Source organism: Odocoileus virginianus, chromosome 30 (assembly GCF_023699985.2).
Source record: "Odocoileus virginianus isolate 20LAN1187 ecotype Illinois chromosome 30, Ovbor_1.2, whole genome shotgun sequence".
Taxonomy (NCBI): Eukaryota; Metazoa; Chordata; class Mammalia; order Artiodactyla; family Cervidae; genus Odocoileus; species Odocoileus virginianus.
In genome coordinates, this window is record NC_069703.1 from 38,773,270 (window position 1) to 38,797,594 (window position 24,325).

General features: G+C 45.8%; 1 protein-coding gene across 4 annotated transcripts in view; it reads right to left on the minus strand.

Annotated features, from left to right (window-relative positions):
• Positions 1-24,325, minus strand: part of PTAFR (platelet activating factor receptor) — a 52,133-nt gene that overhangs the window by 18,728 nt on the left and 9,080 nt on the right. Inside the window, exon 1 of one of the 4 annotated variants that reach the window (XR_011484777.1) lies at positions 16,717-17,243. The exons of 1 other annotated variant lie outside the window; for it this stretch is intronic. The gene's annotated coding sequence lies outside the window, so the exon portion shown is untranslated. Of the gene's footprint in view, positions 1-7,088; positions 7,161-16,716; positions 17,244-24,325 lie in introns of those variants that run through there. 2 more of the 4 variants (XM_020909102.2, XM_070459015.1) reach the window with 2 other exon arrangements.

Sequence of the window (24,325 nt, forward strand, 5' to 3'; positions counted from 1 at the left end):
ACTCTGCAGTCCATGGGGTCACAAGGAGTCGGACACAACTTAGCAACTGAACAAGTGTTAGAGTGGAGGTTCTAGATGTCGGGGTCATTCTGAATGGTGCCCATGGCCCAGACTCGAGGGTCCAGAACAACTCCTGCTTCGGCTGAAGGAAGAGAAAAAGTTAGCCTGATGCAGCTGGGAGAGAGGAAGAGACCTGGAAGAAAGTAGAGAATGTGCCTTCTTCTTGGGGAACTTGAGAAGATTGGTTTGGCTAAAACTGGAGAAGGGAAAGGCTACCCACTCCAGTATTCTGGCCTGGAGAATTCCATGGACTGTATAGTCCATGGGGTCGCAAAGAGTCAGACACAACTGAGTGACTTTCACTTTCACTTTTCACTAAGGGGATGGGGTGGTGGTGAGGAGACAGGACTTATAGAGTAAGCATCATCAGTCTACTGAAGTGGGGTCTTGAATTTTAGGCTAAAGGAGTTTTACTTGATTCTGCAGAAAACAGGGAGTCATTGAAGTGTGTAGCATTTCGTGTTTATGGAAGATGACTTTGAGCATTGTGTTCCTGTTCGGTCACTAAGTCTTGTCTGACTCCGTGATCCCATGGACTGCAGCACACCAGGCTCCCCTGTCCTTTACTATCTCCTGGAGTTTGCTCAAATTCACATCCATTCAGTCAGTGATGTTATCCAACCATCTCATCCTCTGTCGCCCCCTTCTCCTCCTGCCCTCAATCTTTCCTAGAATCAGGGTCTTTTCCAATGAGTCGGCTCTTCATATCAGGTATCCAAAGTACTGGAACTTCGGCTTCAACATCAGTTCTTCTAATGAATATTTGAGGTTGATTTCCTTTAGGATTGACTGACTTGATCTCCTGGCAGTCCAAGAGCCTTTCAAGAGTCTTCTCCAGCACCACAGTTTGAAAGCATCAGTCCTTTGGTGCTCAGTATTCTTCATGGTCCAACTCTCACATCCATTTGGCTGTTGTGTACAGAACAGACTGGAGGGCTTCAGGTCAGAGGCAGAGAGATGGAGAAAAAGATCACTGCAATTGTCCAGTGGGCTGGAGGAGGCTTGGACCACGGCAGATCATAGGGAAATGGATGGCTGTGAGAATGATTTGGAGGTAGAATGGACAGAACTTAGTGATGCAAGGGACAGTGGCTGAGAGAAAGGGAGGAGACACGAATGGCCAGGTTTCTGACCCAGATGATTAGATATGGGTAGTGTCTGTCTTCACAGAGATGACACTGAAGGGGAAGAGTGTGGGGGTAGGGAGGAGGAATTCCATGGGGGATGTGTCACAGGTAGAATGCCTAAGAAACCTCCAGGAGGATCCTGAAGAGCCCAACGTTAAAAGAGCAGTCAGAGGAGGAGGGAAAACCTAGGAAGGAGGTAGGGACAGGATGGTCAAGAGACAGGAGAAGGACCAGGGGAGCACCACACTGGAGTCCTCACACGAAGGAAGTTTTGAGAGTGTGGGAAAAGTGGTCGATGGTGTGAAAAGCCACAGCAAGATCCAGCACAGTGCAGACACAAAAGCAAGCATTGCACGGGGCCACTCGGAAACCTATCCTGCATGATCGGAGGGAGAGGAGTTTCCTCAACATGAGTAGAGGAGTGGATGAGAGGCAAGGAAGTGGAATGTCAAATTCTCATTCAAGAATCTGAGCTGAGCAAATAAATGCTGTGTGTGGGCCTTGTGTGTACCCTGATTTAAACAAACTGTGAAAAAATATTTGCTAGACAACTGGGAGAACTCCAACACAAAGTATTAGATGGAATTAAGAAACTGATGATGGGAATTCCCTGACAGTCCAGTGGTTAGGATTTCACACTGGTTAGGGAACTAAGATCCCTCAAACTACACAGCACAGCCAAAAAAAAGGAAAGAAATTGATGCCAATTTTGTGAGGTTGTGATTTTTATATATTGGTGATATATTTTTAGACTTTTTTTTTTTTTTTTGCCTCACTGCCCAGCATGTGGGATCTTAGGTCACCAACCATGGATTGAACCCACACCCACTACAGTGGAAGTTTGTAGTCCTAACTACTGGACCACTAGGGAAGTCTCTAGTTTTAAATTTTAATTCCTTATCTATTATATACACAAGCTAAAGTATTTATGCAAAGAGCCAACTCAGGAAAAGACACTGATGCTGGGAAAGATTAAGGACAGGAGGAGAAGGGGGCAGCAGAAGACGAGATGGTTGGATGGCGTCACCAATTCAATGGACGTGAGTTTGAACAAACTCTGGGAGATAGTGAAGGACAGGGAAACCTGGCGTGCTGCAGTCCATGCGGTCACAGAGAGTCTGACACAACTTAGCAACTGAACAACAAAAAGAATTTATAGCTAGGATTATACAATATCTCAGTTTTGCTTAAAAATATTCCAGGAAAAACACACCTGTGGGCTAATCTCATGTGAGAAGCATCTTCCCAGGAACCCAAACTGTGACAACATGTACTTGGGTCTGTCTGACCCCAGATCCTCCCCAGTCCCCACGGCCCCACAGGAGGCCGAGCAGAAGCATGCCTCTTTCTTCCAGACACAGGGCCAGAAGCAGTGTGGGAGTCTCGGGTGGAAACCCTGCCTTTGCTCGGAGCCCTGTCCTTGGTGCCTCCAGGACCCACCACCCAGACTCTTGCTACTTCTGGTGCTTTCCATCCAGTTGCAGGTCCCCAGGTGACTTCCACTCCCTTGACCCTCCTCCCGAATATGGTGCGCAGAAGTCCCTTCGCATCAACAGAACCCTTGAAGTCACCCAAAATGTAACCGGTCAAGTCTCCTCTGGGTCTGGAACTCATCCATCCACACCTTCATTCGTGCTTCCCTCCCTCTCTCTGCCTAGTTGATACTGGTCATCCTTTAAGGCCTCCGTTCCTCCAGGTAGTTTTTCCTAAACCTCTCTGACCCTTTCATACCCTTCTCTCTCCCCCCAGGCCTGATTAAGTGCCCATCCCCTGGGCTCCCAAAACTCACTGAAATTGCCTGTGTGCATCCTTCCAGCACTGGGCCATAGCTCCCAGAGGACCAAGACCATGTCCATTCATTCACCTGACACCCAACTGGGTGCCCAGCACTATGCTGCAGACACTGTAGGAATAAAGCAGGCAAGATTCCTGCTCTTGAGGAGCTATACTCTAGACGTGAAAAACAGACAAAAATAAGTAAACAGATAAAAAAAAAAACAAGGTAATTTCAACTTGTAATGTATTCAACAAAAGAAATAAAAAGCATGACATCATGATTATTGGATGGGGGCTGCTTAAAATAGAGTAACCAGGGAAGGCTTCTCAGAGGAGGTGACATAAATGAAACCAAAGGCAGATCTACTGTGAAGCCAATGAAGCATAAACTTCAAGGTCCCTTCCTAGGCCTTGTTCCTAATTGTATATTTATAATTTGGTATCCTCCATTTAAAGAAGGGCCCCCAAATTGTATAAACTTTAGAGTCCTACAAGACCTGTGTCTTCTCATGGCTAAAATGTAAAAAGTGAGAAGAAACAAGTCAGGAGAAAATGTAGATGAAGAAGTGTATTCCAGGCATAGGGTATCACGTGCCAAAGGCCTGCAGTGGGAATAAATTCACCGTACTCTAAGATGAAAATAAAGGTGTCAGTTTCAAATAACTGAAAGGTCAGTGTCTCCAGAGAAATGAGAAGAGTAGGATAGAATGGGAAAGACTAGAAATCTCTTCAAGAAAATTGGAAATATCAAGGGAACATTTCATGCAAGGATGGGCACAATAAAGGACAGAAACAGTAAGGACCTAACAGAAGCAGAAGAGATTAAGAAGAAGTGGCAAGAATACACAGAAGAACTATACAAAAAAGGTCTTAAAAACCTGGATTATCATGTTGGTGTGGTCACTCACCTAAATCCAGAGTATGAAGTCAAGTGGGCCTTAGGAAGTATTACTACAAAGCTAGTGGAGGTGATGGAATTCCAGTTGAGCTATTTGAAATCCTGAAAGATGATGCTGTGAAAGTGCTGCACTCAATATGCCAGCAAATTTGGAAAACTCAGCAATGGCCACAGGACTGGAAAAGGTCAGTTTTCATTCCAATCCCAAAGAAGGGCAATGCCAAAGAATGTTCAGACTACCATTAAAATTGTGCTCATTTCACATGCTATCAAGGTAATTTTCAGAATCCTTCAAGCTAGACTTCAACAGTATGTAAACCAAGAACTTCGAGATGTACAAGTTGGGTTTAGAAAAGGCAAAGGAACTAGAGATCAAACTGCCTACATTTTCTGGATCATAGAGAAAGCAAGGGAATTCCAGAAAAATATCTATTTTGCTTCATCGACTATGTGAAAACTTTTGACTGTGTGAATCACAGCAAACTGTGGAAAGTTCTTCATGAGATGGAAATAGCAGACCACCTTACCTGTCTCCTGAAAAACCTGTATTCAAGTCAAGAAGCAACAGTTAGAATCAGACATGGACTAACAGACTGGTTAAAAATTGGGAAAGGAGTACATCAAGGTTGAATATTGTCACCTTGCTTATTTAACTTATATGCAGAGTACATCATGTGAAATGCCAGTATGGATGAAGCACAAGCTGGAGTCAAGGTTGCCAGGAGAATTATCAATAACCTCAGATATGCAGATGACACCACCCTTATGGAAGAAAGTGAAGAGGAACTAAAGAGCCTCTTGATGAAGGTGAAAGAGGAGAGTGAAAAAGATGGCTTAAAACTCAACATTCAAAAAACTAAGATCATGGCCTCCAGTCCCATCACTTCATGGCAAATAGAAGGGGAAATAAGTGGAAAGAGTGACAGATTTTATTTTCTTGGGCTCCAAAATCACTGTGGACAGTGACTGCAGCCATGAAATTAAAAGATGCTTGCTCCCTGGAAGAAAGCTGTAACAAATCTAGACAGCATATTAAAAAGCAGAAGCATCACTTTGCCAACAAAGGTTCATATAGTCAAAGGTCCATCACTTTGCCAACAAAGGTCCATAAAGTCCCAGGGTTTTCCAGTAGTCATGTACAGATGTGAAAGTTGGACTAATAAAGAAGGCTGAGTGCTGAAGAATTGATGCTTTCAAATTGTGGTGCTGGAGAAGACTCTTGAGAGTCCCTTGGACTGCAAGGAAATCAAACTAGTCAGTCCTAAAGGAAATCAACTCTTTAGGATTGAAATCAATATTCACTGGAAGGACTGATGCTGAAGCTGAAGCTCCAATACTTTGACCACCTGATGCGAAGAGCCAACTCATTTGAAAAGACCCTGATGCTGGGAAAGATTGAAGGCTGGAGGAGAAGGGGACGACAGAGGATTAGATGGTTGGATGGCATCACTGACTCAATGGACGTGAGTTTGAGCAAACTCCTGGAGTCAGTGAAGGACACTAGTGAAGCCTGGCATGCCACAGTCCATGGGGTTGCAAAGAATCAAACATAACTTAGCAACTGAACAACAACAAGGATGAGATCAGAGGGCAACAGACCCCAAATCTCTCTTATGCCACAGTACGAAGTTAGGATTTTATTCTACAAGCACTGGAGGACTGCTGGACGATGTCAAGCAGATAAGCAGCATAATCCGACTCTCTCTGGCTGCTGGACAGAGAATAGATGGTAGAGAACAAGAATGGAAGCAGAGAGACTATTTTAGGGGCAAGAGACGGTGGTGACATGGACCAGAAAATAGCATTTCCAATTCCTCTCTCTATCCCAGCACCCAGAACAAACTTGGCCAGAGGGGAGCTTTTATTTTTATCTATTTTTTTTAGCTGTGGCATGTGGGATCTAGTTCCCTGACCAGGGATGGAACTTGGGCCCCCTGCATTGGGAGCTCAACAGTCTTAGCCACTGAACCACCAGGAAAGTCCCCAGAGGAAGAGCTTGATAAACATCTGTCTAGTAAGCAAATATCTAGCAACCAACAAGGTCATCTCTTTGAGATGAGAGCTGAAAGAGGGCTGACCCAAGAAGATGGTGGAGGCCTATATCTCCAGGAACTAAACAGCACAGTGGCTGCTGGCCCCTGAGAGCAGCCTCCAGAGAAGGCAGGGTAAACCCTCTACAACCTCATGATGTAAATTGTGGTCCTTGCAACAGCAGCATTAGCATCACCTGTGAGCTTGGTTAGACATGCAGAAGCTGACTCCACACCAGACCTGCTGTTACAGCATCTATTTTAACAAGATTGCCCAGTGATTCATACGCGCACTGAATTTCGAGCAGTAGTATGCCTCAGTACACTGCTAGCCACATATTTGCCTGTTGTAACCTTCTATGGCTCCGCCCTGCCCAGGACCAAGTGCAAGCTCCTTTCCCACCTCGTCTATCACCAGCCTTTACTACCCCTTGCCCTCTACTCTAATCACACTGAATTTTTTTTTTTTTCTAACTTGGCTGCATCAGGTCTTAGTTACAGCACGCGGGATCTTCGCTGTACCTTATGAGATCCTCCGTTGTGGTGCACAGACTCTCTAGTCGCATTGCACAGGCTCAGCCGTTGCAATGAGAGGGCTTAGTTGATTCCATGGCTCTATGGAATCTTAGTTTCCCAACCAGGGATCGAACCGGCGTCCCCTGCATTGCAAGGCGGATTCCTAACCACTGAACCACCAAGAAAGTCCCCACACCGACCTTCTGGCTGCTTCTCTAAAAACGATTTCTCCTCAGTCCCCAGCGCCCTCCCACACGCCATGGCCCCTACTGAGAATGTCTTTGGCGTATCGCTTTACCCAGCAAAATCTTACTCATCTTTGAAGACCTTATCTAAAGAGGGCTTCCTTTGGAATACCTTCTCTGATTGCCCCAGACAGAATGAGTTGCAGCCTTCCCTGGGTTGCCATGGTACTGAGCACGTTCCTCCTCATAACATGTTGTAAATATTGATTTCTGTGGCCATTTCCTCACCAGGCTGACAGCTTCTTGAGGTTAGAGACTAGATCTTTTTTATCTCTTTATTCTCAGTGTCAGATACTGGGGACTGAATGCAGGAATGACCATGCCCTGATGATTATTCAGAGGAAACTGGCATGATCAAGAGGTGTCCAGTCTCCCTGGGGGAGACATAGCAGATTGGGGAAAAGGCCTCTGGAGTCAGAAAGACCTGGGTTGTTACCTGAGTCTGCCATTTGCTTTCTGTGTGACCTTGGGCAAGTGACTTTACCTCTCTGAGCCTGGATTTCTTCATCTGCACAATCTTATAACCCTAAAAAAAAGTTCCAAAGATAAGCATACAAAGTTGCCACAAAGAGCCAGGACTTTCTCTCACTGTTGGCCCCATCACTTGGAGACAGGGGAGGGGACTATGGATCACCAGTGACCTCAGAGTCTCTAACCCACATATTGTGTTTCCTGCCAGCTCCAGACACAGCATTGGACTAACGCCAACAAAGCTTTCAACAACTCAGGAAGGGAATGAGCATTTAGAGGGAGAAGGAAGCGACTCTGAACCACTTAACTTAACATGCGGGCAGGGCCACCCTGATGGATCAAGTCCAAGCAACAAGCTCAGGCCCAGCATTTAGCTGAAGCTGGGCCAAGAGAGTATAAATATTCATGGAGACAAGAAAAATTCTACCATCTGTATCTCTCACCCTCTGCCCTGCAGACTATTCAGTCCCAGCGCCCACTGGTACCATTCTCATCTGTCTGCCAACAATCTGGCCCCTAGGGGACCTGGAGAAAGGGTCCCGTCCTCAGATGGACTGTCAGAGGGGAGGACCACTGAGATCTGGGCAACAGGAAGCGTGTGCTGGGTACTTCCTCAGCGCGGACTGTGGGGTGGAGAGCTGCGTTTACCAATCAGACTGGCCCCTAATACTGTGGGGCCATTTGGGGTCCAGAGTACAAGCATCTAAATATTTATAAGCTAAAATCAGTCATATCTTAGTTCACACACATTCCATGCCTCAGCAGCTCCTCACCGCCCCGCAAGCCCGGGAGTGTGGAGGAACACAGGCTCTGAGGGGGCACTCTCGCCTGGATTCAAGGATGCCATGCTCGGTGGGGGACGATGCGACCAGGGAGTGGGACGGGGGGAGGGGGGAGGGGGGAGCCACCCACCTAAGCTGAGGGCCCTGAGCAGCATTTACTAACTCAGTGAACAGACACCTCTTACCCATGATCACATGTCCTCCTCAAATCAGCCTCACACAGTGAGTTTTACAAAACGCCCATTTTTCCAGGGAACAAAGTGAGGTCAGAGAATGAAACAGACTTGTCCACAGTCACACAACTGGGAAACGGCCAGTGAGGATTTTGAACTCCAAGGCCGAGCCTGTCTCCCCCAGGCCAAGCTGTGGCCCCTGCTGGAAGGAAACCACTCCGTGGCCAACCCCTCCACTCACAGACCTGTCCTATGGCCCGAGAGAAGGTGCTTCAGAGGCTGCAAGGACCCAGGAAGAGATGCCTTTGACCTGGGGCCCTGCTTTACTTCTGCTCCCCAAAGTGGGGAATTGAATGGGGCCATGGAAGGGAGAGTCTGATCTGTATCCATCTCACTCCTGCCAGGCAGCGGTGAAGTTGGAAGCAAATCCTGGTTCATACACTAAACTCACTCCATGACTCTGGGTCTCTGTCTCCCTGTTGGTAGAATGAAGATTTTTAAAAGGGGCCTAAGACTCTGTATCAGTCTAGAGGGGTGGGGTGGGGTGGGAGATGGGAGGGAGGGTCAAAAGGGAGGGGATATATGTATACCTACGGCGGATTCATGTTGAGGTTTGACAGAAAACAACAACATTCTGTAAAGCACTTATCCTTCAATAAAAAAATATATTAAAAAAGAAGAAGAAGATAAAATGGGCCTAAGAGAGAAGGAAATTAAGAAAAGCAATCCCAGGGGACTTCCCTGGTATTCCAGTGGTAAAGAATTTGCTTGCCAATCCAGGGGATTCGGATTTCCATTCCTGGTCCATGAAGATTCCACATGCCTCAAAGCAACTAAGCCTGTGAACCACAGCTATTGGGGCTGTGCTCTAGTGCCCAGGAACCACAGCTGCTGTGCCCACGTGCCACAACTACTGAAGCCCACACACCCTAGAGCCTGTGCTCCGCAATAAGAGAAGCCGCCACAATGAGAGACCCACACACTGCTACTCGAGAGTAGCCCATGAAGCAACGAAGATCCAGCACAGTCAAAAATAAACAAGTAAATAAAAAAATAAAAATTGAAAAAAGAGAAAGAAAACAATCCCACTTACAACAGCATCAAAAAGAGTAAAATACTTAGGAATAAACTTCACCAAGGAGGCAAAAGACTTATACACTGAAAACTACAAAACATTACTGAAAGGAATTAAAGAAGGCACAAGTAAATGGGAAGACACACTATGTTTATGGATCAGAAGACTTAATATTGTTAAAATGTCCATGCTACCCAAAGCGATCTACAGATTTAATGCCCTGTTAAAATCTCAGTGGCATTTTTTGTAGAAATAGAAAAAAATCCTAAAATTCATAAGAAATCTCAAAGTAACCACAACAGTCAAAACAGTCTTGAGAAAGAAGAACAAAGCTAGAGGCCTCACATTTCCTGATCTCAAAACATATTAGAAAGTACAATAATCAAAACAGAGTGGTATCAGCACAAAGACAGACATACAGAACAATGGAACAGAATAGACAGCCCAGAAATGAATGCTCACATATATGGTCAAATGATCTTTGACAAGGGTGCCAAGACTACACAATAAGGGAAATTTAATCTCAACAAATGATATTTGGAAAAGAGGATATCCACATGCAAAAGCAGGAAGGTGGACCCTTATCTTAAATCACATACAAAAGTAACTCAAAGTGGATCAAAAACCTAAGACTGGAAAGTATAAAACTTCTAGAGGAAAACATGGAGGGAAAGCTTCATGACATTGGAATGGGCAATGATTACTTGGGTATGATACCAAAAGCAAGAAAAGCAAAAAGAGACATTCGGAATGGTATCAAACTTTAAAACTTCTGTATACCAAAGGAAATAATCAACAGAGTAAAAGACAACCTACAGAACTGTAGAAAATATTTGCAAATAATATACAGGATAAGGGGTTAATATCCAGAATATAGAAAGAACTCTTACAACTCAATAACGACAACAATAACAACAAAAATTTTAAATGGCAAGAGACTTGAAGAAACATTTCTCCAAAGATATAAAAGGCCAAGAAGCATATGAAAAGATGGGGAGAGAGGGATTGGGAGTTTGGGATTAGCAGGTGCAAATTATTATACAGAGAATAGATAAACAACGAGGTCCTACTGGATAGCATGGGGAAATGTATTCAATATCCTGGGATATATTGAGGGAAACAGAGGACAGTGAAAAAAAATATCCTGTGATAAACTATGATGGAAAATAATATGGAAAAGAATATATATCTATGTATAACTGAATCACTGTGTGGTAGAGCAGCAACCAATACAATATTATAAATCAGCTATAACTCAATAAAATAAATTTGTTTAAAAATTGTCAAGGGGCAGGTGGGAAAAAGGCATATGAAAAGATGCTCCACTTCACTAATCATCAGGGAAATGCAAATCAAAACTCCAATGAGATAGCACCTATTAGGATGGCCTCGATCATAAAAACAGAAAATGACAAGTGTTAGTGAGGATATGGAGAAATTGGAACACTTGTGCACTCACTGTTAGTGGGAACATAAGATGATGCAGTCACTATAGAAATTAGTATGAAGGCTCTTCAAAATATTGAAAATAGAACTACCATATGACCCAGACATCTCATTCCTGGATGTATTTCTTTTTTTAAAAAAAAAAGTGTAAACAATATCTTGAAGAAATATTTGCATACCCATGTTCACAGCAACACTATTTACAATAGCCAGGAGGTAGAAGCAACCTAAATGTCCATCAACAGACAAATGGATAAACAAAATCTGGCAAAATATCAATATACATATAATGGAATACTATGCAGCCTGTAAAAAGAAAGAAATTCTGTCCTGTGCTACAACATGGATGACACTTGAGAATATTAATAAGTGAAATAAGCCAATCACAAAAAAGACTGAATGATTCTACTTATATGAGGTTTTGAAAGTAATTAAACTCATAGAAACAGAAAGTAGAATACTGGTTGCCAGGGGCTGGAGGAAGAGATAAACAGGAAGTTGATGTTCATTGGGCACAGAGATTCAATCATGCAAGACAAAAAGTGTCTTGCACTTTTTGAGCAGAGAGTCAATCATGCAAGACAAAAAGTGTACAACATGTGTATATAGTTAACAATACTTAAAAATTGTTAAGAGGGTAAATCCATCTTACATATTTTTATCACAAAGAATTTTAATGGGCCTCAGAAATGGCAGATTTGAAAATACGTTGTATATTTTTAACTTGGAATCATATGGCTCAGCTTTTTTACTTAATAGCTGTGTAACTGTTAGTAAAAACTACTTCACCTCTCTGGACTTCATCTATAAAATGGGAGCAATAACACATCTACCCTATAGAGCTTTCTGTGAGCGTCCAGTGAGACAGAGGATAGAAAGTATTTGGGAAAGGACAGTGGTTAAGACCACAAACTCTGGCATCAGACAAACCTCCATTCAAACTGTGCCTCTGGTCACATCCTGGTTTCATGACCATAGTCAAGCTTATCATTCTCTGAGCCACGGGTCCTTCCACTGTATATGGAGCTCATAATATTCCAAGCACATGGTTCCCAGCATGGTGCAAAGACTCAGTAAATAATGTAGCACAGTTTCAGATACTCATGACCAACAGCTCTAAAAAGCTTTATCTACAGGAAGTCCAGACAATCTGCTAATTAGATCAGATCAAATGTTTGTCAAAATAGCACCACTGTCATTGCAACCGCTCATATCAAGCTCATCCCAAGTTCTCCCCAGCTTGAACCCATTTAGATAAGGCTTCCAGATATATCATTAATCCTGAAGACCTCTCTGGTGGTCCAGTGGCTAAGATTCTGCTCTCCCAATGCAGGAGGCTCTGGTTTGATCCCTGGTCAGGGAAGTAGATCCCACATGTGGCAACCAAGAGTTCACATGCCACAACTAAGACCCGGGGCAGCCAAATAAATAATAAGAAATATATTTTAAAAATAAAACCCTGAAAACTTCTGGGAACCAGTCATATCATTTTATGGCAACTGGGGACAGTTGGCAAAATGCTATCAGCCAACCCTTGAAGCTTTTGAATTGTGGTGTTGGAGAAGACTCTTGAGAGTCCCTTGGACTGCAAGGAGATCCAACCAGTCCATCCTAAAGGAAATCAGTCCTGAATATTCATTGGAAGGACTGATGCTGAAACTGAAACTTCAATACTTTGGCCACCTGATGCAAAGAATTGACTCATTGGAAAAGACCCTGAAGCTGGGAAAGATTGAAGGCAGGAGAAGGGGATGACAGAAGATGAGATGGTTGGATGGCATCACTGACTCGATGGACATGAGTTTGAGCAAGCTCCGGGAGTTGGTGATGGACAGGGAGGTGTGGCGGGCTGCAGTCCAAGGGGTCACAAAGAGTCAGACACGACTGAGCGACTGAACTGAATTGAACTGAATCCTTGTCCAAGACAATTAATTTTACCTCCATGAACCTCTGTTTGCTCATCTGTTAAAAAAAAACTAACTCTAACCCTATGTCATAAGGTTGTTGTAAGGATTGAGTAGGAAATGCCTGATCCATAATAAGAGCTCAATGAATGTTGGCTGTTAGTCATACTTCTCTACCCCAGAAGGAATATGGGCACCACCTCGGTTCCCATATCACTTGTGGATATTGCTTTCCTTTCGGGCTGGGAACTCCCTGGGTATAGGGCCTCGGGCATTACCCCCCCCACACACACACACACACACAGTCACACTGTCCCTCATCCTTCACTTCCAAACCCTCTCACACCAGCCTCAGCCACTCCCAGCCCTTAGATTCCCTGGAACCAGTAAAGTACCGTAGTTTAACCATTTCCCTTCAGTGAGTACTTAGTTTTCACATCTATCAAATGGAAATAATATCAACATTGACCTCATAATGTTGAGGTCAGTTGAGACTGAAGGCAGTTGAACCTCTAAAATCCTCAAGAAATAAGTTGCCGCTCATCTGGCCTCCTTTGGCACTCGATACTTGTGCCCTGGCCTGCCCATGCCTTTGTGCCTCTGCTCATATCCTCCAAAAATTCCCCGCCCCCCCATGGAGTGGTTTCATTACCTCTTGTCCAGGAAGCAGAGGGAGTTAAGGGGGAAAGAAAGGGAGCAAGTTTCGTGATCTCTGGGGAATTCTGCACTAGGCTCCCCATGGTTTCCAGTTCAAGGAGGCTAGCACCATGCTGGGCACGTTTATCGGTGAATGAACAGAGCTCCTTATCTGGGGAGACTGGTCAGGGTCTAGGGCCCCAGAGATGCCAGGTGGGAGGTGGCCTGGGTATCAAAGTTTCCCAGTTTTCTCTCTCACTTGGGGTCCAACTGGTCCCAGGTATGTATATTACATTGATGAGACTCAGTCTTTGCTTGTCTCGACTCATCTGGCCTAGGACATCCCCATGGAGTTGGGGGACCCTGAGCATGGCCTGGGTCTCTCCTTCTGGCTTCCAGATATGCAGATAGTATCCATCTGTGAGTCACCCTTCCTACTCCTTGCCTCCCGGAAGTCAACCAGGGCAAGGAGGGCAGGGAGGTGCTTCCTCCTCTGGGCTTCCGCAGCAAGGGCACACCCCTCTGTTATTCCAGGAACCACTCTGACATCTTCAGGGCCTGGCCCTAGGGAAAACATAGGGTACAGGGCACAGGCCCTACAGTCACACAGACCCCTATCTGCACCTGGCTTTGTTCTTTCCCAGCTGATCTTTAACCCTCAAAGCCTCTCTTCCTTCATTTGCAAAAGAGTGGTGACAATAAAACCTTCCTCACAGGGTAGCTAGAAGTGCAAAATGAAGCAACTGATACACCTGGTTATTGCTCAGTAATTGGGAGCTCCTCCCCCACCCTCAGAAAATGTTTGTTGCATGAATGAGTGAGCAAACCAGTCAGCCATGAACCAATGCAGCCACCTCTCTTTCGTTAGAAGCAGCAACCAAGGGTGGCTGAAGAGAAACACGAATCACGATTAGGAATTATGATCAGGGGACCTGGGCTCTGGCCTCAGCCAAGCCCCTAACCGTCTTGAGCGAGTCTCTCCCTCGCTTTGAACCTTGGGATCTTCATCTGCAAGGGCCTCCACCCACCCCACCCCCAACCAAGCTCAAACATTGCTGTGAAAAGGAAGATTGCTGGGAGTGACAAAGGGTTTGGTAAACAGTCAAGAACTTAGAAAATCGAAACAGACTTTACAAACTGTGAAGGGCGCTGCACAAATTTTTGACACTCTTCTCACATCAGCCAGCTGAGCTCAACTCCAAACCTAGCTCCTGAAGTTCCCCCTTCTATAGGAATAAACAGGTGAGGAGGGGCGGCTAAGTGATAGTCTTCCCCCCACAAATTCTCCTCCCCCGACATCTTACAGCCATACACACACACACACACTGGCTCTGGATTCTCTTTGGCTGAAGACACAGGGGAGGAATGGAGTGCCAGCCTCTCAGCTGGCTTTGTTGATGATGCTGCTTCTGGGAACTGTTGGGCTGGACGGGCCATCCCGTAGTTGGTCACACTCCAGGCACACATGGAAATATATACCCAGAGCCAGTTCTCCAGTCCACCCCACGGGCACACATGCACACACGAAGACATAGCAGAGACTTCCCTCCCGTCCCACCATGCGGCCAAGGAACCCAAGAGCTGCTGATCAGACACGTGGCCACCCAGCAGAGACCCTTCTGAGAACGGGCTCCACTCTGAAACTAGACACCTTCTCCCAGGATCCACAAGGGGGCGTTCCCAGGCCGGAGCTCAGCTGGTGCCCCCTATACCCGTGGGGAGGCAGAGACCAGGCCGGGAAAGAAGGGACTTCACTAGAAAGAGAAGCAGCCCTTTCTTGTCTCAAGGGCGAGTTCGCAGGGTTAGGATAGGGAGGAAGAGGGCATTCCATAAAAAGTCTTTCTAAAAAAGGACATAAAGAATCCCAGCCTCTCCTCACACCGGCCCCGCCCCGCGTCAGTCCAGAGTAGAAACACTCCTGGAAGCGCATTTCGACATTACTACCGTAGACCATAGTCTATGGGCTTCCCAGGGGGCGCTAGTGATAAAGAACCCGCCTGCCCATGCAGGAGACACAAGAGACGTGGGTTAGATCCTTGAAGGGGAAGATCCCCTGGAGAGGGAAATGGCAACTCAGTATTCTTGTCTGGAGAATCCCATGGACAGAGGAGCCTGATGGGCTTCAGTCCGTGGGGTCGCAGAGAGTCGGACACGACTGAGGGACTTAGCCTACACGCTGCCGAGACTGTGGCTTTCTTACCGAAACCTTCATTGGACAGATGGGGAAACTGAGACCCAGAGAAGAGAAAGGATTTGCCCCAAGTGACCACAGAATCAGGAGCCAAGCTGGAACCGGATGCTGGACCTCAGGCTCACTGTCCATCCTCTTCCAGTACAACACACTACTTTCTCACTCCCTATTCAGTTCATGTTTCAAGACTGTATGACTTGCCAAACTCCATGTGAAGAGTAAGGATAAAACGAGGAACAAACAAATCCTCCTCCACGAGGCATTTACGGTAAGAATAACAGCATCGGCACCAGCAGTAATACTGGCTCGTGTCTGCACACCAGCTTACTATTGACAAAGCACTTTCCCACCAGCCTCTTACTTCATCCTCTCCCACCAACTCACAGGTCAGTACTTAAACCCCAATATGCAAAGGAGGGAAGGGACGCTCCTGAGTTGCCCAAGGTCCCAGCTCATACGCAAGAGCTGATGCCAAAACCCCGCTGCCCACTTCAGGCTGTCTCATCTCTTTCGGGGCTTCCTTCCTTCACTGGGTTGTCAGTACCTAAAGGCAAAAAACGTCTCTTTCATTTCCCTAGCGCCCCCACACACACACATACACACACGCGCACACACGCACACACATGCCAAGCACCTGGAACAGCTGTGTATTCAGTCAAGGGTTAAATCAGAGCTGCTTGAATGCTCTGGGAAGCAACTCTACAGGTTCCCTCATTCTTCACAAGTAAGCAAGAGTCTGAGCAGCAGCCTCCGTTCCCCATGCTCCGGACCTCCTGCCGGCAAAGGACAGGGGCTCCCAGCCTGTGCTCCGTCCCTACCACCTGCGACCTGATGGTGGGAACAGGTTGTGGGCCAGGACTCTTATATCAGCCACCCTGTTATCTTCCTCATCATCCCCACAGGAGAATCCAGCTCCTAGTCAATTCCTAGATACCCAGCTGGTACCTGACCCTTTGCCTCCCAACCTTCCTGCTGGGGAGACGGCATTAGCCTCATTTGACACTTTAGGAAACTGAGGCATGGAGAGCAGGGTGGTGACATGGCCAAGGCCACACGGCCACTAAAGCAGACAGCATCCAGCCCACCGAGATCTAGGTAGCCCCCCTCTCATCACCACCACCACCACCTCCCAGGGAGGTCTCTGAGGTCACTTCAGCGCTGCCTTGACCTCAGAGAACCAGAGGGGGTAGCAGGTTCCCTGGGAATGTCTAGTCACGAGGAATTCCTTCTAAATGAGACCATCTGGGTCTGGGGAAGATGCCAGAGCAGCCCCTTAAAAACAGAAGCACATGTTTGCTCAGGCGGAGTCTAGGGGCAGGACCTTGACCTCCTGGGGACGCTGTCACACACCTCCCCCTGGCCGGGCCAGGGCTGGGACCCCCTTACCTGTCCAGGGGCAGTGGCTGCCGCTGCGAGGTCTGAGCATATCGGCAGCCGCGGGCTCTGTGCTGTCTGTAATTGCAGAAGTAAGGAAACAGCGCGCATCACTGCCAAGTCACCCCCAGGAGGAAATGCCGTGACCCCAGGGCCCCGCCAGCGGAAAGGGTACGCTACAGAACCTCGAGTTGGGTCACCCAGGCCCTGGGTGCCCCTCGGAGGCTTTTCCCAGAACGAGGGGCAGGGTGGGGTGTGGGCAGCGGCCACCGGGAGAGAGTCAGGGCGGGGAGAGACACGCCGCCTAGCACGAGCGTGAGCAAGAGAGGAGCTGTGAGTGAGAAGGAAGAATGTGAGTCAGGGGAGAGGCGGCTCAGAGATGGAGAGAGAGAGGCACCCAGAGAGAGGCGGGCAAATGTAAACAGGGACAGCGTGAGCGGGATGAGGAGATTCGAGGACAAAAAGCAAGGGAGTGACAGAGAAAAAGATGAGTCGGACAGTGAGAGGGCCTGTGTGTGTGCGTGTGTGTGTGTGGGTGCGTGTGTGTGTGGGTGCATGTGTGTGTGTGGGTGCGTGTGTGTATGGGTGCGTGTGCGCACACGCGTGTGTGTGTGGATGTGTGTCTGTGCCTGAGACACAATACAAAAGAAAGGGAGCGAAGGAGGAAAAGGAGAGGCAGCTGGAAAATAAAGAGGATGGGAAGGAAGGAAATTTTAAGAACGGCTGTGGTCAGTGCCATGGCCAGGCTGGGCCCCCCTGGTGGCCGAGGAGTGCCAAGACCAAGGAACCCATGGGCACACAGCCCTGCGGCGCTGGGCTGGCAGAGGAGGAAGGTTCATAAGATCCCAGGCAGGAATCTGGCAGCGAGTGAGTCCGTAGGAACAGGAGAGGGTGAGCAGGTATGGGCAACTGAGGAAGTGATCACAAGTGAGACTGAGTGAGCGTGTGTTTGTGCCAGAGTCCCATGTCAGAGACTGGGTGTGAGCAGAGGTGAGGGATGGGCCTGAGCTCCCCACCTCAGTTTCCAGTCCATTTATCCACTCCTTCTTTCAACCAGTAAACATTTATTGAGCCTGCAGGCCCCAGGCACTGCAGTGGACACTAAGGAAGCAAGCCATTCAGTCAATAGCCAACCCAACAGCCTCCTTATAGGTGTGGGGGGTGGGGGTGGAGGGGCCTAGACAGGATCAGGGCCCCACAGTCGGGCAGGTGCCAAGCAGAGCTAGGAGATGGGGCTCCTGATTCCCCATGCGTGGTCCAGCCTCAACTCCACCATGGGTGTCTGGACCGGCGCCTCCCACTCACTGGGACCCCACCCCACTGTTCCTTATCTAAGCCAAAAATGGATCTCAGAGGACAAGGCGCCTCTAACATGTGGCTCAACCCTAAAGAACTGGAACCAAAAATCTGTCCCTCTCCCCCAACTCCAGCCCATCACATGCAGTCGAACACACTCAAACCGCCTACACACAATCCTTGCACACTCAGTACAAACCAGCATACAGAGACACCCCCCACACACACTCACCTACACGCTCACAAACTCAGGTGTTGCATCTGTCACACCCCCAGCTCACACCTGCCCAGGGTTGCCTTCATCCTCGTGCTCATTCACACTCTCCTCAGATCCCAAGATGCAGCCCAGGCCTCTTTGGAGGGGCTTTAACAAGCGCCCGTTAGGTCATCCCTCCTCGTCTCCCTTGGAGGCATTTTGAGCCTTGAGGCCCGAGACACAAAAGGACATGGTGGTCTGTTCATTGCGTTTAACCATCACACAAACTGTCCACGTGAGTCGAGTCCTAGCTCTGCTCCCCAACTCAGGCCCTCTTCCTCCAGCCTGGCTTCACCTTCTCAGCCGCGCTCCAGCCACCACTCTCGGAGCCGCCACTCCAGTAGGGGCAGAGGGACCTCTGGGGTCAACCCTGACCGCAGACTGCAGGACAGCTGGCTCAGCCCAGGCTCATGCCCGGTTTTCTGAGGCCCCTCGTGTGAGTGCACGGAGCAGTCAGATCAGCACCTCTCTGAGATGATCAGTAATCAGGGCAGGAGGGCAGAGGTCATTAGCCACATCTTACAGATGAGGAAACTGAGGTTGACGCCTCTCGTTCACACCTACATCCATGCTGTTACCAATTCTGTCTGTTCTACTTTAACACATTTCCAAATCTGAACCTAATCAAGCCTTTAGCTCCAACCGTCAATTCATAGGAAATACGGATGACAGAGGAACAAATTAATAGGCGTTTCAGGAAAGCAATCAGTCAAATCCATAATGTGGGACCAGGACCTTCTACAGAACTGATGCAGTTCCTTCAACAGATCAACTACATGGTCGGGAGAGAGAGGGTATGGGGAATGGAGAGAGGACTTTTAATCCAGGAATCTTTACGTTAAAAGAGACTTAAGAGAAATAAAAATCGAATTCAGGGACTTCCCTGGCAGTCAGTGGTTAAGACTTGATGATTCTACAGCAGAGGGTGTGGTTACCTGAGAAAATGTTCATATATATGGAAATATTTAGAGATGGAATTACAGGGAATTGCTTTAAAATAGTACAGTAAAATAAGGAGAGAGAGAGAGAAAGGAGTGGAGGAGAGGGGAGGGAAGGGAAGATAAGGATGAAAGGAACAAAGAAAATAAAAAGAAAGAGAGGCAGAATATTGAATCTAGGGAATGGGTATTGTGTAGGCTGAATAATGGCCCACAAAAATATCAGGTCCTAATCCCTGGAAGCTGTACACTTTATCTTACATGACAAAGATCTGCAAGTATCATTAAATAAACACTCTTAAAATGGGGAGATTATCCTGGAGTATCCAAATGAGCCTTTATGCAATCACCAATATCTGAGTAAGAGAGTAAAACTGGATACAGACAGAAGAGGAAAAGGCAATGTGGCCATAAAGGCAGAGAGACACGGCCACAACCCAAGAATGCCAGCCACCACCAGAAACTGGAAGAGGCAAGGAAGGGACTCCTCCCTGGAGCCTCTGGAGGGAGCACGGTGCTGACTCCTTGTTCATCAAAACTGATTTTAGGGGGATTCCCTGGCTGTCGAGTGGTTAAGACTCTGAGCTTTCACTGCTCAGGGCCCAGGTTCAAGCCTGGTTGAGGAGTGCTGTGCTGTTCAGTCAAAGAAAAGAAACTGATTTTGGAATTCTGGCCTCCAGAACTGTACAAGAATAAATGTGTGTTATTTTAAGCCACCAAGTTTGTGGTCATTTGTTACAGCCGCTGTGTGAAACTAATCCGGGTATACAGAGATTTATTATTCTTCCCTCTCTTCTTGTGTGTTTGGAAGCTTTCCTAATAAAGTTGTGTTTGTGCGTGCTCAATTCACAATGCTATCTACGCAACAGTCTTGCCAAGGAAATAGAAACATAATTAGCCAGTTCAACTACCAGTTTACAGAATATACAGAAAAGGAACAGATCATAAGGATATCCACAGCAAACTCAGACTGTAGTGAATGCACAGAACAAACCATCTGGCTTCTCCAACAAATGATACAGGAGAAAATGATGACGGGAAGAACCTACAGATTAAATGAGATTTAAGAAACAGCAACCAGAATGCTGCGTGTGAGCCTTTTTTGGATCCCGATTCAAACAAATGAGAGAGAGAGAGGAGCAAAAAAAGAAAAAGAGGAATTACAAAACAGTCAGAAATTTGAACACATTGGATATTCAACTATACTAAGGAATTAATGTGGATTGTTAGGTTAATGATTTCACAATTATGTTCAAAGAATTCTTATCTTTTAGAGACACATATGAAATATATAGGGCTTCCCTGGTGGCTCAGTGGTGAAGAATGCACCTCCCAATGCAGGAGATGTGGGTTCAATCCCTGGGTCAGGCAGATCCCCTGGAGAAGGAAATGGCAACACTCTCCAGTATTCAAGGCTGGGGAATCCCATGGACAGAGGAGGTTGGCATACTACAGTCCATGAATTGCAAAGAATTGAACACGACTTAGCAGTTAAGTAACAACAACAGAAAGAAATAGTTACAGATGAAATTATGTATTTGGGGTTTGCTTCAGAATAAAATGGGACATACCTCAACTGGAAAAAAAAAAATGGGTTGATAATTGTTAGTGTTGGTTGATGGTTCCTGAAGTGAAGTGAAGGTCGCTCAGTTGTGTCTGACTCTTCGCAATCCCATGGACTGTAGCCTTCCAGGCTCCTCTGCCCATGAATTCTCCAGGTCAGCATACTGGAGTGGGTTGCCGTTCCCTTCTCCAGGGGATCTTCCCAACCCAGGGATTGAACCCAAGTCTCCTGCACCGCAGGCAAATTCTTTACTGTCTGAGCCACCAGGGAAACTCTCAGAAGTTTTGAGTGGAAAGAAAGTTAATCACCACCATGAGTTTAAAGTAAATGACAAGAATGTTTATCATATATTCCTGAGGAGGTTTACATTTTTTACATATGTAAATACTTTTCATACTATGATTTCACGATTATGTTAAAAGAATTCCTATCTTTTAGAGACACATATGAAAGATATAGGGCTTCCTGTATGGTGGCTCAGCGGTAAAGAATCCACCTGCCAATGCATTTTCAAACTATGGACAGAGGTTCATGACATTGTACAGAAGGCAGTGATCAAGACCATCCCCAAGAAAAAGAAATGCAAAAAGGCAAAAGGGTTGTCTGAAGAGGCCTTACAAATAGCTGAGAAAAGAAGAGGAGCTAAAGGCAAAGGAGAAAAGGAAAGATATACCCATCTGAATGCAGAGTTCCAAAGAATAGCAAGGAGAGATAAGAAAGCCTTCCTCAGTGATCAGTGCAAAGAAATAGAGGAAAACAATAGAATGGGAAAGATTAGAGATCTCTTCAAGAAAATTAGAGATACAAGGGAACATTTCATGCAAAGACAGGCTCAATAAAGGACAGAAATGGTATGGAGCTAACAGAAGCAGGAAGTATAAAGAAGAGGTGGCAAGAATACACAGAGCTAAACAAAAAAGATCTTCATGACCCAGATAATAACAATGGTGTGATCACTGACCTAGAGCCAGACATCCTGGAAAGTGAAGTCAAATGGACCTTAGGAAGCATCTCTATGAACAAAGCTAGTGGAGGTGATGGAATTCCAGTTGAGCTATTTAAAATCCTAAGAGATGATGCTGTGAAAGTGCTGCACTCAATATGCCACAAATTTGGAAAACTCAGAAGTGGCCCCATGACTTGAAAAGGTCAGTTTTCATTCCAGTCCCAAAGAAAGGCAATGACAAAGAATGTTCAAACTGCCACACAGTTGCACTCATCTCACACACTAGTAAAGTAATGCTCAAAATTCTCCAAGCCAGGCTTCAACAATACATGAACCATGAACTTACAGATGTTCAAGCTGGATTTAGGAAAGGCAGAGGAACCAGAGGTCAAATTGCCAACATCCGCTTGATCATTGAAAAAGCATGAGAGTTCCAGAAAAACCTCTACTTCTCCTTTATTGACTATGCCAAAGCCTTTGACTGTGTGGATCACAATAAGCTGTGTAAATTCTGAAAGAGATGGGAATACCAGACCACCTGACCTGCCTCTTGAGAAACCTATACGCAGATCAGGAAGCAACAGAGCTGGACATGGAACAACAGACTAGTTCCAAGGAGCACGTCAAGGCTGTAGATGGTCACCCTGTTTATTTACCTTCTATGCAGAGTATGCCATGAGAAACTCTGGGCTGGAAGAAGCACAAACTGGAATCAAGATTGCCAGGAGAAATATCAATAACCTCAGATATGCAGATGACACCAACCTTATGGCAGATAGTGAAGAAGAACTAAAGACCCTCTTGATGAAAGTGAGAGAGGAGAGTGAAAAAGTTGGTTTAAAGCTCAACATTCAGAAAACTGAGATCATGGCATTTGGTCCCATCACTTCATGGGAAATAGATGGAGAAACAATGGAAACAGTGGCAGAGTTTATTTTCCAGGGCTCCAAAATCACTGCAGATGGTGACTGCAGCCATGAAATTAAAAGGATGCTTGCTCCTTGGAAGGAAAGTTATGACCAACCTAGACAGCATATTAAAAAGCAGAGACATTACTTTGCCAACAAAGGTCCATCTAGTCAAAGTTATGGTTTTTCCAGTGGTCAGGTATGGATGTGAGGGTTGGATTATAAAGAAAGCTAAGTGCAGAAGAATTGATGCTTTTGAAATGTGGTGTTGGAGAGGCCTCTTGAGAGTCACTTGGACAGCAACCAGTCCATCCTAAAGGCAATCAGTCCTGAATATTCATTGGAAGGGCTGATGCTAAAACTGAAACTCCAATAATTTGGCCACCTGATGCGAAGAGCCGACTCACTGGAAAAGACCCTGATGCTGGGAAAGATTGAAGGCAGGAGTAGAAGGGGACAACAGAGGATGAGATGGTTGGATGGCATCACTGTCTCACTGGACATGAGTTTGAGTAAACTCCGGGAGTTGGTGATGGACAGGGAGGCCTGGCTTGCTGCAGTCCATGGTTGCTAAGAGTGGGCCACGATGGAGTGACTGAACTGAACTGAACTGAAACACTTTTCACTGTTCAACTCTTATAGCAATGATGCACAGCTACAGTGCTGAGACACCCTGGCAGTTTCCAGGGTGTAGAGACCACCTGTCCTAACTTACTTTTTCTTTAAGTACAACACCTCAGTTCATACTGATTTTGCTAATAAGCTGATAGTCTAAAATTAGTTCAATGTATGGTTCAAAAATTTGGTCCTGTTCCCTTACTCAGGCTTGTGTAACTTTAAATGAGCCAAAGCTTGAGTCTACATATAGCAAAATGACGTGCAATAAAAAAAAACACTGTTTTAGTGCTCCTTTTAAAGTTAATGTTGTTAAGGAGGATGTGGCTTTGTAAGCTGATACTTTAATGAAGTGTCTAATGTATATATCAAAGTTTAGATAATTCCTTACTCTTAGGGTGTATTGATACCTTGGATGTAGTGTGCTCAGTCACTAAGTTGTGTCTACCTCTTTGACCCCATGGACTGTAGCCCACCAGACTCCTACATCCATGGGATTATCCTGTCAAGAATCCTGGGGATCCATTATACCTCAGGTGTACTTTTGCATGAATTTTTAATTTTTTATAAGAAAGGGATTTTTGTTGTTTGTTTTTTTAAAGTAATTCAATATTTGTTTGAATTTTAGAGATGAGAACAACAGTGAAAAAGAGAACTGTCCTCAAGCCATAAAAAGCATAATTGTGTCTTGGGATGGGCTTTAACTATGATAGCATCTTCTTAGGACATTAAGTGCTGTATCTCATACAAGGTTAATGGAAGTAAAAATGATGTACCTTGGAATCTTCTGTTAAATGAAAGAAAACAACAATAACAGTAAAGCTGCTGACATCAATGACATATATAATGGATGTGACTAAACTAGTTTCATGAAATTTGAGCATGTAAAAGCGCATTATGTGTAAAATAGTAAATTATTGCCCAGAATGATTATGTCAGTAACTAAAAGAATAAATTAACCTGAATCACTTTGTTGTATACTTGAAACTAACACAACATTGTGAATCAATTATACTTCAATTAAAAATTAAATGATTTTTAAAAAGAATGTTAGGGCTTCCCTGGTGGTCCAGTGGTTAAGAATCCACCTACCAAAGC